The sequence below is a fragment of the Sciurus vulgaris genome (genome assembly GCF_902686455.1).
Source record: "Sciurus vulgaris genome assembly, chromosome: 5".
NCBI lineage: Eukaryota > Metazoa > Chordata > Mammalia > Rodentia > Sciuridae > Sciurus > Sciurus vulgaris.
In genome coordinates this window covers 76,968,900-76,981,522 of record NC_136465.1, presented here as the reverse complement: position 1 = coordinate 76,981,522, position 12,623 = coordinate 76,968,900, and positions in this window count along the sequence as shown.

Sequence of the window (12,623 nt, the reverse complement as noted above, 5' to 3'; positions counted from 1 at the left end):
ATGGATACTCTTCTGGATCTCAGAATCCACTCCCAAAGACCATTTTAAGACAACAGCCAGGACCTGTAGGACTCCTAGTTGGACTGACCAAGCCCCGTCTCCAGGACTCAGGCCAATGGACCACTCCCTGCCTCTGGGGCCCCTAGACCAACTGACTGAACCCACCACAAGGACCCCTGCCTGACCAACTACACCCCGCCTCCAGGACATCCAGCCGATCATGCCCACACTCTGTGCTGCAGCTCCCCATTTGCCAACACATTTGAAGCCAGAGCAGCCATCTTGGATTATCCTGGAAGCCTTATTTCCCATCTTTAGGTGGGGCAAATCTTATCCTGAGATGCCTGCTGGAGACTGGAAGCTCATTGTCAGGTACCTCTCATACATCAGGCTACTAAAGACTGGAGGTTTGAACACTACATGACTGTTATAGTGTAGATTTTTTTTTCCTCCTTATTGAAAAATTTTGCTTTTATTTCTTTACTTTTCTTGCTCTCCTTTCCTTTTGTTTACCTGTTTCCTCAGAGTTTCTTTCTCCCTTTTCTCCTGCTAACAACCAACTTCTTTTGATTACACCTTCACTCTTTTTTATGATGTAGAACTTCTATATACTCTTTTCTTATCCCATTAACAGCTACATCCTACACCCCTCCACATCCTCTTTGTCCTCCTTTAGAAACTGCAAACCTTATTGCAAATCTACTTGTTGTACTGTGGATAATAATTGAACTCATTCTGTTTTTCATTCTGTTTATTATGACAATATTGTTAATGTTCTCAAAGGGGCTATTTGGTTTAGGGTTGCATATTATCTGTACTGTGCACTGCTAATATTGATCTCCCCCTTAAAGAAAAGATTTTGGAAACCTATAGGGTCACTATAAGCCGATAGGGGGGAATCTGCAATACCCAGATCTGCACTTCTAGAGGGGAAGATACATGAACAACATGAAAAATTAAGGGAAGAAAATGATCCAAACAAACCTAGATTCCATATTAATAGAATCCTAGGACAGCATGGTAGAAGAAATGTCAGAAAAGGACTTCAGAATATACATGATTAAGATGATTCATGAAGCAAAGGATGAGATAAGAAAGCAAATGCAGTCTATGAATGATCATACCAATAAGCAGTTGAAAGAGCAACTGCAGAAAGCTGAAGATCATTTCAACAAAGAGATAGAGAAACTAAAAAAAAAAAAAAAAAAATAGAAATCCTTGAAATGAAGGGAACAATAAACCAAAAAAAAAAGCTCAATGGAAAGCATCACCAACAGACTAGACCACTTGGAAGACACAACCTCAGACAATGAAGAAAAAACATTTAATCTTGCTGGGGATATAGTTCAGTTGGTAGAGTGCTTGCCTCACAAGCATGAGGCCCTGGGTTCAATCCCCAGCACAGAAAAAAAGAAAGAAACAAAGAAACAAAGAAATCAAAATATTTAATCTTGAAAATAAAGTTGCCCAAACAGAGAAGATGGTAAGAAATCATGAACAGAACATCTAAGAACTATAGGACATCATGAAAAGACCAAATTTAAAAATTATCAGGATTGAGGAAGGCACAGAGAAACAAACAACCAAAGGAATGAACAACCTATTCAATGAAATAATATCAGAAAAATTTCCAAACCTGAAGAATGAAATGGAAAATCAAATACAAGAGGCTTACAGAACACCAAATGCACAGAACCACAACAGATCCACACCAAGGCACATTATAATGAAAATGCTTAACATTCAAAATAAAGATAGGATTTTGAAGGCCGCAAGAGAAAAGCATCAGATTACATATAGGGGAGACCAATACGGATAGCAGCAGACTTCTCAACCCAGACTCTAAAAGCTAGAAGGGCCTGGAACAACATATTTCAAACTCTGAAAGAACATGGTTGCCAACCAGAATCCTATACCCAGCAAAACTAACCTTCAGATTTGAAGATGAAATAAAATCCTTCCATGATAAACCAAAGTTAAAAGAATTTACAAATAGAAAGCCTGTGCTACAGAATATAATCAACAAAATATTCCATGAGGAGGAAATGGAAAACAACAATGTAGGTCAGCAAAGGGAGGGCCTACCTTAAAGAAAAACCACTCAAAGGAGAAATGAAGCCAAGTAAAAAACCAAAAATAAAAATAAGCCCAAATGACTTGGAATACAAATCATATCTCAATAATAGCCCTGAACATTAATGGCCTAAACTCATCAATCAAAAGACATAGACTGGCAGAATGGATTATAAAGAAAGACCCAACAATATGCTGCCTGAAAGAGACTCATCTCACAGAAAAAGACATTCACAGACTAAAGGTGAAAGGATGGGAAAAAACTACCATGCACATGGACTCAGTAAAAAAGCGGGGGTTTCCATCCTTATATCAGATAAAGTGGACTTCAAGCCAAAGTTAGTCAGAAGGGATAAAGAAGGACATTTCATACTGCTTAAGGGAACCATAAATCAGACATAACGATTGTAAATATTTATGCCCCAAACAATGGTGCATCCCTGTACATCAAACAAATCCTTCTCAATTCCAGGAATCAAATAGACCACAACACAATAATTCTGGGTGACATTAACACACTGCTGTCACCACTGGATAGATCTTCCAAACAAAAACTAAAAAAAAGAAACCATAGAACTCAATAACACAATCAATAACCTAGACTTAATAGATATATATAGAATATTCCATCAATCGACAAGCAAATTCACTTTCTTCTCAGTAGCATGTGGAACCTTCTCAAAAATAAACCATATGTTATGCCACAAAGCAGCCCTTAGGAAATGCAAAAAATAGAGCAACTGTCTTGTGTTCTGTCAGATCTAATGGAATGAAATTAGGAATCAATGACAAAATAAAAAACAGAAATTACTCCAACACCTGGAGACTAAGTAATATGCTATTGAATGAAACATGGATAACAGAAAACATCAGGGAGGAGATAAAAAAAAAATTCTCAGAAGTCAATGAGAATGACAATACAACATATCAAAATCTCTAGGACACTATGAAAGCAGTACTAAGAGGAAAATTCATTGCATGGAGTGCATTCAAGAAAAGGTGAAAAGTCAATGACTAAATCACCCAACATTACAGCTCAAAGCCCTAGAAAAAGAACAGAACAATACCAAAATTAGTAGAAGGCAGGAAATAATTAAAATCAGAGCTGAAATCAATGAAATTGAAACAAAAGAAACAATTCAAAAAATTGACAAAACAAAAAGTTGGTTCTTTGAAAAAGTAAACAAAATAGACAAATCCTTAGCAACACTAACAAAGAGAAGGAGACAGAAATCTCAAATTACTAAAATTTGTGATGAGAAAGGAAATATCACGACAGACACCACTGATATACAGAACATAATGAGAAGCTACTTTGAAAATTTGTATTCCAACGAAATAGAAACTACCGAAGACATTGACGAATTTCTAGAGACATATGCCCCTCCAAAACTAAACTGGGAGGACATACACAACTTAAACAGATCAATATCAAGCAATGAAATAGAAGAGGCCATTAAAAACCTACCATCCAAGAAAAGCCCAGGACAAGATGGATTCTCAGCTGAGTTCTAGAAGACCTTCAAAGAAGAACTCATTCCAATACTTCTCAAAGTATTCCAGGAAATTAAAAAGGAGGGAACCCTACCAAACTCATTCTATGAAGCTAATATTACCCTCATACCCAAACCAGGAAAAGACATATCAAGGAAAGAAAATTTTAGACCAATATCCTTGATGAATATAGATGCAAAGATCCTTAACAAAATATTGGCAAACCGTATCCAAAAACATATTAAGAAAATCGTGCACCATGATCATTGGGGTTCATCCCTGGAATGCAAGGATGGTTTAACATCCGTAAATCAATAAATGTAATCCATCATGTCAAAAGAATTAAGGATAAGAATCATATGGTTATTTCAAATGATGCAGAAAAAGCATTCAATGAAATACAACATCCCCTCATGCTCAAAACACTAGAATAAATATGGATAGTAGGAACATACCTGAACATTGTAAAGGCTATTTATGCTAAGTCCATGGCAAACATCATTCTTAATGGAGGAAAAACTGAAACCATTCCCTTTAAAAACAGGAACAAGACAGGGATGTCCTCTTTCACCACTTCTATTCAACATCATTCTTGAAATACTAGCCAGAGCAATTAGACAGACTAAAGAAATTAAAGGGATATGAATAGGAAAAGAGGAACTTAAGCTGTCACTAATTTCCCTCTAGTATCTTACAAATAGAGCCTCTGAACTTTGAATCTGAAGGCCTCATGAACCCTAAACTTGTACCCCAAACAAAAGATTTAGTGTAGGGGGTGGTGGGTGGTTCATGTCTGTAATTCCAGCTACTCGGGAAGCTGAGTCAGGAGAGCCTAAGTTCAAGAACTGCCTGGACAATTTAGTGAGATCTTGTCTCAAAATAAAAAGGACTGGAGATGTAGTTCAGTGGCAGGGTACTTGATTAACATTCATGAGACCCAAGGGTTGAACCCCTAGTTAAAAAAAATTTGCTGATGACATGATTCTATATTTAGATGATCCAAAAAACTCCTCCAGAAAATTTCTAGAGCTCATCAATGAATTCAGCAAAATAGCAGGCTATAAAATCAACATGCATAAATCTAAAGGATTTTTATACACAAGCAACAAAACAGCTGAAAGGGAAATGAGGAAAACAATTCCATTTACAATAGCCTCGAAAATAAAATAAAATACTTGGGAATCAATCTAACCAAAGAGGTAGAAGATCTCTACAATGAAAACTACAAAACATTGAAGAAAGAAATTGAGGAAGACCTTAGAAGATGGAAAGATCTCCCATGTTCTTGGATAGGCAGAATTAATATTGTCAAAATGGCCATACTTCCAAAGGTGCTATACAGATTGAACATAATTCCAATTAAAATTCCTATGACATTTCTCATGGAAATGGAAAAAGCCTTCATGAAATTCATTTGGAAGAACAAAAGAACCAGAATCGCCAAAGTAATCCTGGGCAGGAAGAGTGATGCAGGAGGTATCACTATACCAGATCTTAAACTCTACTACAGGGCAATAGTAACAAAAACGGCATGGTATTGGCACCAAAATAGACAGGTAGACCAATGGTGCAGGATAAAAGACACGGAGACATGCCCATATAAGTACAGTAACCTCATACTGGACAAGGGTGCCAAAAACTTGCAATGGAGAAAAGAGAGCCTGTTCAACAAATGGTGCTGGGAAAACTGGAAATCCATATGCAGTAAAATGAAATTAAACCCCTATCTCTCATCCTGTACAAAACTCAACTCAAAATGGATCAAGGATCTACGAATTAGACCTGAGACCCTTCACCAAAAAGAAGAAAAAGTAGGCCCGAGTCTCCATCATGTTGGCTTAGGACCAGACTTCCTTAACAAGACCACCATAATGCAAGAAATAAAAGTGAGAATCAATAAATGGGATAGATTCAAACTAAAAAGTTTTTTCTCAACCCAGGAAACAATCAACAATGTGAAAAGAGAGCCTACAGAGTGGGAGAAAATCTTTTCCACACACACTTCAGACAGGGCACTCATCTCCAAAGTTTATAAAGAACTTAAAAAACTTTATACCCAAAATACAAAGAATCCAATCAGTAAATGGTCTAAGGAAATGGGCAGACACTTCACAGAAGAAGATATACAGGTGATCAACAAATATATGAAAAAATGCTCAGCATCTTTGGTAATTAGAGAAATGCAAATTAAAACCACCCTAAGATTTCATCTTACTCCAATTAGAATGGCTATTATCAAGAACACAAGCAATATTAAGTGTTGGCATGGATGTGGGGAGAGGCACACCCAAACGTTGCTGGTGGAGTTGCAAATTGGTGCAGTCACACTGTAAAGCAGTATGGAGATTCCTCAGAAAGCTTGGAATGGACCCACCATTTGACCCAGTTATCCCACTCCTTGGTTTATACCCAAAGGACTTAAAATCAGCATACTACAGTGATGCAGCCACATCAATGTGCATAGCAGCTCAACTCACAATAGCTAGATTGTGGAACCAACCTAGATGCCCTTCAATTGATGAATGGATAAAGAAACTGTGGTATATATACACAATGGAATATTACTCAGCCATAAAGAAGAGTAAAATTATGACATTTGCTGGTAGACAGATGAAATTGGAAAATATCATGCTTAGTGAAATAAGCCAAGCCCAAAAAACCAAAGGCCGAATGTTTTCTCTGATAAGTGCATGACAATATATAAGAATGTGGGGAGCAAGGGGGAACTGAAGAATGAAGGAACTTTGGAGGGTATAGAGGAAAAGGGGCTGGGAGGGGGTGGGGATGGAAAACAGTAGAATTAAACAGTATTACCCTATATATATGTATGATTACATGAATGGTGTGAATATACATTGTATACAACCATAGAAATGAAAAGTTGTACCCCATTTGTGTACAATGAATCAAAATTTGTCTGTAAAAATAAAAAAAATATTAAAAAAAGAAATTATAAAAACTCCAAAGGAAAATAGTTACACACACACACACACACACACACACACACACACAAAGAAATTAAAGAAATTTCTGAATAAATTGGCAGAAGAACGCAGACAGAAGGAGGCTTAATATGTTCAAGAAGCTTAATTTCAAAGAAAACAATGGTTCTTTGTTTTTAATGTTAACTTTTTTAAAATACAATACTGATAGAAGAAAACTATTGTACTATTTTGTTTTAGTAGAAAAATAATAGATGACTGTTCATGTGTTAAGTGTTATAGCAAAAAAAAATCCACATAACCGTTAAGTTAATGAAGAATAGTTTTTGTTTCATCAGAATGGCAGCAGACGGGCTGGGGAGATAGCTCAGTTGTTAGAGTGCTTGCCTTGTAAGCTCAAGGCCCTGGGTTCGATCCCCCCAGTACTGCCAAAAAAAAAAAAAAAAAAAAGGCAGCAGACAGTTCTTGTACTTTGTAGAGACTGACTCCATAAGTTACATTAAGGCAACTTGCACCACTAAGTAAAAGATAACATAGAACTGTTCAGAGAAATGAAATTTAGTTGTTCCAAGCTTTAAAGAAGTGTCAATTTTTGATTCCATCCAATAAAGAATAAAATCAATTGTATTTTTTATTATTTTCATCTGAAATATTCCACATTTTAATCTGAGTCTTGCAGACTTTTCATTTGGAGTTTGAAGCTGTAACTTCATGTGAAATTGGCAATTCAGATGCAGGTGCAGTTTTCTTTTCATGTCATGCTGTTTTTTAGGTAATAAGAAATATTAAGTCATTGGCTTTAGATTTTGTAATTTTTTCCCTGAGTTCCTGATAAATTTTGTATTCTAGTAGTCAAAGTATTTTCAGTGAAATGTAAAAATATTCCCATTCTCTTTGACCAGTATTAATTTCTTGAGATCTACTGCTTGTCACTTGAATCCTATAGCTGTCATACATCTCTGATATAAGCAATATTTGGTTTTTGAAGTGTGAAGAGATGTCTTCATAGTTTCAAATGTAATTTTTACATTTCTGCATTTTAAAAGTTTGGTCATAATTCTGGATGCATGCTTCTAATTCATGTACCTACACATGTGACCTTTGTGAACAGAAATTTGCATGTATAATCGTGTTTACTTGTAACTCTCTGGTTATTTACTGCATCTGTGGATTCAAGTTACTGAAGTGAATACCAATAAAAAAAAAACCTATGCCATGTTCATTGGTTATACATGTTTGGAATGTTAACCAATATATTTTTCAGTTGTTATTTTGATTCACTGTTACACTTTTGTGCATGCTTTAACAAATTATTACTTTTTAAATCTAGAGTGAGTGTTCTAAAGACTGCTACTAATGATTGAATTTAAAAAAAAAGAAACCATAGAACCCAGTAACACAATCAATAACTTAGACTTAACAGACATATATAGACATCCATCAATGAGCAAATTCACTTTCTTCTCAGCAGCACATGGAACCTTCTCGAAAATAGACCATATATTATGCCACAAAGCAACCCTTAGGAAATGCAAAAAAAATAGAGATACTGTCTTGTGTTCTATCAGATCATAATGGAATGAAATTAGAAATCAATAACAAAATAAAAAACAGAAATTACTTTAACACCTGGAGACTAAATAATAAGCTATTGAATGAAGCATGGATAACAGAAAACATCAGGGAGGAAATAAAAAAATTCTCAGAAGTCAATGAGAATGACGATACAACATATCAAAATCTCTGGGACACTATGAAAGCAGTAATAACAAGAAAATTCATTGCATAGAGCGCATTCAAGAAAAGCATGAAAAGTCAACGACTAAATGACCTATCATTACAACTCAAAGCCCTAGAAAAAGAAGAACAGAACAATACCAAAATTAGTAGGAGACAGGAAATAATTAAAATCAGAGCTGAAATCAATGAAATTGAAACAAAAGAAACAATTCAAAAAATTGACAAAACAAAAAGTTGGTTCTTTGAGAAAGTAAACAAAATAAACCCTTAGCAACACTAACAAAGAGAAGGAGAGAGAAATCTCAAATTACTAAAATTTGTGATGAAAAAAGAAATATCACAACAGACACCACTGAAAGACATAATATAATGAGAAGCTACTTTGAAAATCTATATTCTAACAAAATAGAAACTACCGAAGACATTGACAAATTTCTAGAGACATATGCTCCTCCCAAACTGAACCATACACAATTTAAACAGATCAATATTAAGCAGTGAAATAGAAGCCATCAAAAGCCTACCAACCAAGAAAAGTCCAGGACCAGATGGATTCTCAGCCAAGTTCTACAAGACCTTCAAAGAATTCATTCCAATACTTCTCAAAGTATTCCAGGAAATAGAAAAGGAGGGAACCCTACCAAACTCCTGGAACTGAGGTCTTGAGATTTAAATCTCCCTCTAGTATCTTACAAATAGAGCCTCTGAACTTTGAATCTGAAGGCCTCATGAACCCTAAACTTGTACCCCAAACAAAAGATTTAGTGTAGGGGGTGGTGGGTGGTTCATGTCTGTAATTCCAGCTACTCGGGAAGCTGAGTCAGGAGAGCCTAAGTTCAAGAACTGCCTGGACAATTTAGTGAGATCTTGTCTCAAAATAAAAAGGACTGGAGATGTAGTTCAGTGGCAGGGTACTTGATTAACATTCATGAGACCCAAGGGTTGAACCCCTAGTTAAAAAAAGAAAAGTTTAACTTTGAAAGACAAGCAGGAGTTTCCCCAAGATAAAGCAGTTGTTTCCACAATGGCAGATGAGCATTTGAAGGAAGGCCAGAAACTCCATTTCATAAAGGCCCTTCAACTTTACCAAGTTAGGCAAACGGAGAATAATGGTAGTCTAAAGGTAATATCCATTCACCACAAAGACGTCCATGCCCCAACCTCTGGAATCTATAAGAATGTTATCTTCTGTCACAAGAAGTTCTTTGCAAATGGACCCTTAAGGGTCTTGGAGAGATTATCCTGGATTATGGAGGTGGGCCCACCTGAACACAAGCAGAAAAGTTAAAGACAGAATCAGAGAAGGAGCTATGAAGACAGTAGCAGAGATCTGAGTGATGTGATTGCTGCCTCGAAGGGGCTCATGATTCAGGGAATCAGGCAGCCTCTTGTAGCTGGAAAAGGCAAAGAAACAAATTCTCCCCTAGAGTCTCCAGAAGGAATGCTGGCCTTATGCACCTGATTTTAGCCCAGTGAGATTCATGTGAGTTAGGGGGTGGGGGAGATATATATGTAATTATTTCACAATCAAGACATTTAAAATTCCTATTGCCCCCTCCCAAATTATCTGTGTCTGTTGCAGTCAATCCTCCTAATTAACTGCTAATCAATCCCAGGTAATTGCTGATCTTTCTGTTATTGTCTTGACTATTCTTGAATTTCATATAAATGGAATCATACAATGTATACACTGATATTTTTTTTTTAGCACTGGGGAGTGAACCCATAGGCACTCTACCACTGACCTATAGTCCCAGCCCTTTTTATTTCTTATTTTGAGATAGGGTATCACTGAATTCCAGGCTGTCCTTAAACTTTCAATCCTCCTACCTCAGCCTCCCAAGTAACTGGCATTATAGGCATGTGCCTCATGCCCAGCCACATGTGTGCTTTTGTCTTTGCTTGTTTTACTCACTTGTCTGTAAAATTGATCCACATGATTTAGTATTTCAGTGGTTCATTTTCTTTTAATGCTAAATAGTATTCTGTTTTACTGTGCATGCTATAATTTGTTTATTCATTTCACCTACCGATAGTCTTTGGGTCATTTCCAACTTCTAGATTTTCATGAATAAAGCTGCTATGAACATCTTTGTACAATTCTTTGTGTCAATGTATATTTCTTTTTCTTTCTCTTGGGTAAACACCTAGAGGGGGAACTGCTGGATCAAATGGCTAAGTATACATTTAGCTTTTTTTTTTTTTTTTTTTTTTTTGCAGTACTGGGGATCGAACCCTGTCCCGGCCCACAGGACTTCAACGGGAACCTGGAGGGGGGAGCGGGGATTGGGAGAGACAAGAGACACAAGAAATGAAGACAAGACAAAAGCCTGATCAAGTCTCGTTTATTAGGGGAATAAACCCAGTTAATATAAAGTACAAAAACCAATCAGGGGAAAGCGCACGAAGGCAAGACTAGTCCGAGCGCCAGAGCTCAAATAAGGAAGTGTACTTGGCCAGTTGTGAAGCACCACGCAATCTAGTCTGATGCACCTGGTATTGTCTGACAGTTATGTGTGCAGGGAGAGGCACGCCCCGCCAGCATCCAGCAGGTGCCATCTTAGCTCAGTATGAGGTGAGGCAGGGGGCGTGACCTGCCGGCTCCGGACAGAACCCAGGGCCTTGTGCTTACAAGGCAAGCACTCTACCAACTGAGCTATCTCCCCAGCCCTACATTTAGTTTTTAAGAAAATGCCAAATTGTTATAACAGTTTATACTCCCATTAGGAGTATGTATGAGAGCTCTTCATTGACACTTAGTTGTGGCAGGCGAAACCTGGGGCCCAGGGTTACACCACGTGCATCTAAAGATGGTGACTGGCAGAGAGCAAACGGCGTCCTGATTATGCCTGGAGAAAGGCAGGAAGCATTTACAATTGGCTGTATGATAATCAGTTCAGCCGCCTAGCGCGTGGACAGATATACTTTACATGTTTGCTTGAACGAGTGATCGCTTGACCTTTAACAGGATTGGATGGACATATCTGGTTACAATTGCTTATGCATGAGACTGCTTATATATTGAGGGTATGTTATCTGAATAAATGGGAAGCTGCTTCATGAACTTCTGAAGAGTACGTGTCTTTTGTCCCGCTGCTCGGGCCGAAAGAGCAAGAAGCGGTGCCGAGCCGCTTGAAGCAACCTGGGCTGGGAGCAGCGGTTCTCCGTACTTAGTAATTTAATTATGATTTTAATTTACATTTTCCTGATGATTACTCATGTTGAGCATCTTTTTATGTGTCTATTAGTTATTTTTGTATCTTCTTTTTCAAAGTCATAAACCATTCTGGCCATTTTCTAATATTTTTAAATTTTGCAGCTTGGGGTACTAGGAACTGAACCAGGGACACTTTACCACTGAGTTTCACCCCTAGTCCTTTTTATTTTTTATTTTGAGATAGGGTCTCACTAAATTGCTTTGGCACTACTAAGTTGCTGAGGTGGCCTCAAACTTGAGACACTTCTGCCCCAGACTCCAAGTCACTGAGATTACAAGTGTGCACTACCACTCCAGGCTCGAATTTTTTTTTTTTTTTTTTTTTTTTTTTTTTTTTTTTTCTTCTTACTATCAGAGTTCTTTATATAGTGGGGATTAAAATCTTTTGCCATATCTTTGTATATATTTCCTTCAGTCTTTTTATTTCTCTAATGTTATTTTTGGATAGGCAGAAGTTTATTAACTTTTAGTGTAGCTCAATTTATCAATCTGACTCATTTTTATGGTTAGTGCTTTATTTTGTTTGTTTTTTGTTTTGGTACTGGGGATTGAATCTAGGGGTGCTTTATCCCAGTCCTTTTTACTTTTTATTTTGAGACAAGGTCTCACCAAGTTGCCCAGGCTGACCTTGAACTTGTGATCCTTCTGCTCAGCCTCCTGTCATTCACTGAAATTACAGGTATGTGCCACTGCACCAGGTATTTGCTTTTTGAGATGGACATCACACTGTGTTACCCAGGCTGGTCCTGAACTTCTGGGTTCAAATAGTTCTCCTGCCTTAGCCTTCTGAATAACTGGGACTATAGTCATATCTCTATACCTGACTACTTTTTCCATTTTTAAAAATTTAATTTAATTAATTTATTATTATTATTATTATTATTATTGTTGTTGTTGTTGTTGTTGTTGTTGTTGTTGTTATTATTATTTGGTACTGAGAATTAAGCCCAGGGGTGCTTTACCACTGAGCCACACACCAGGCCCTTTTTATTTTTCATTTTGAGACAGGGTCTCACTAAGTTGCTGAGGGTCTTGATGGGTTGCTAAGGCTGACCTCAAACTTGTGATCCTCCTGCCTCAGCCTCTTCAGTTGCTGGGATTACAGGCATGTGTCACCACACCTGGTAAATTTGTAGTCTTGGGGATGTCAGCGACTT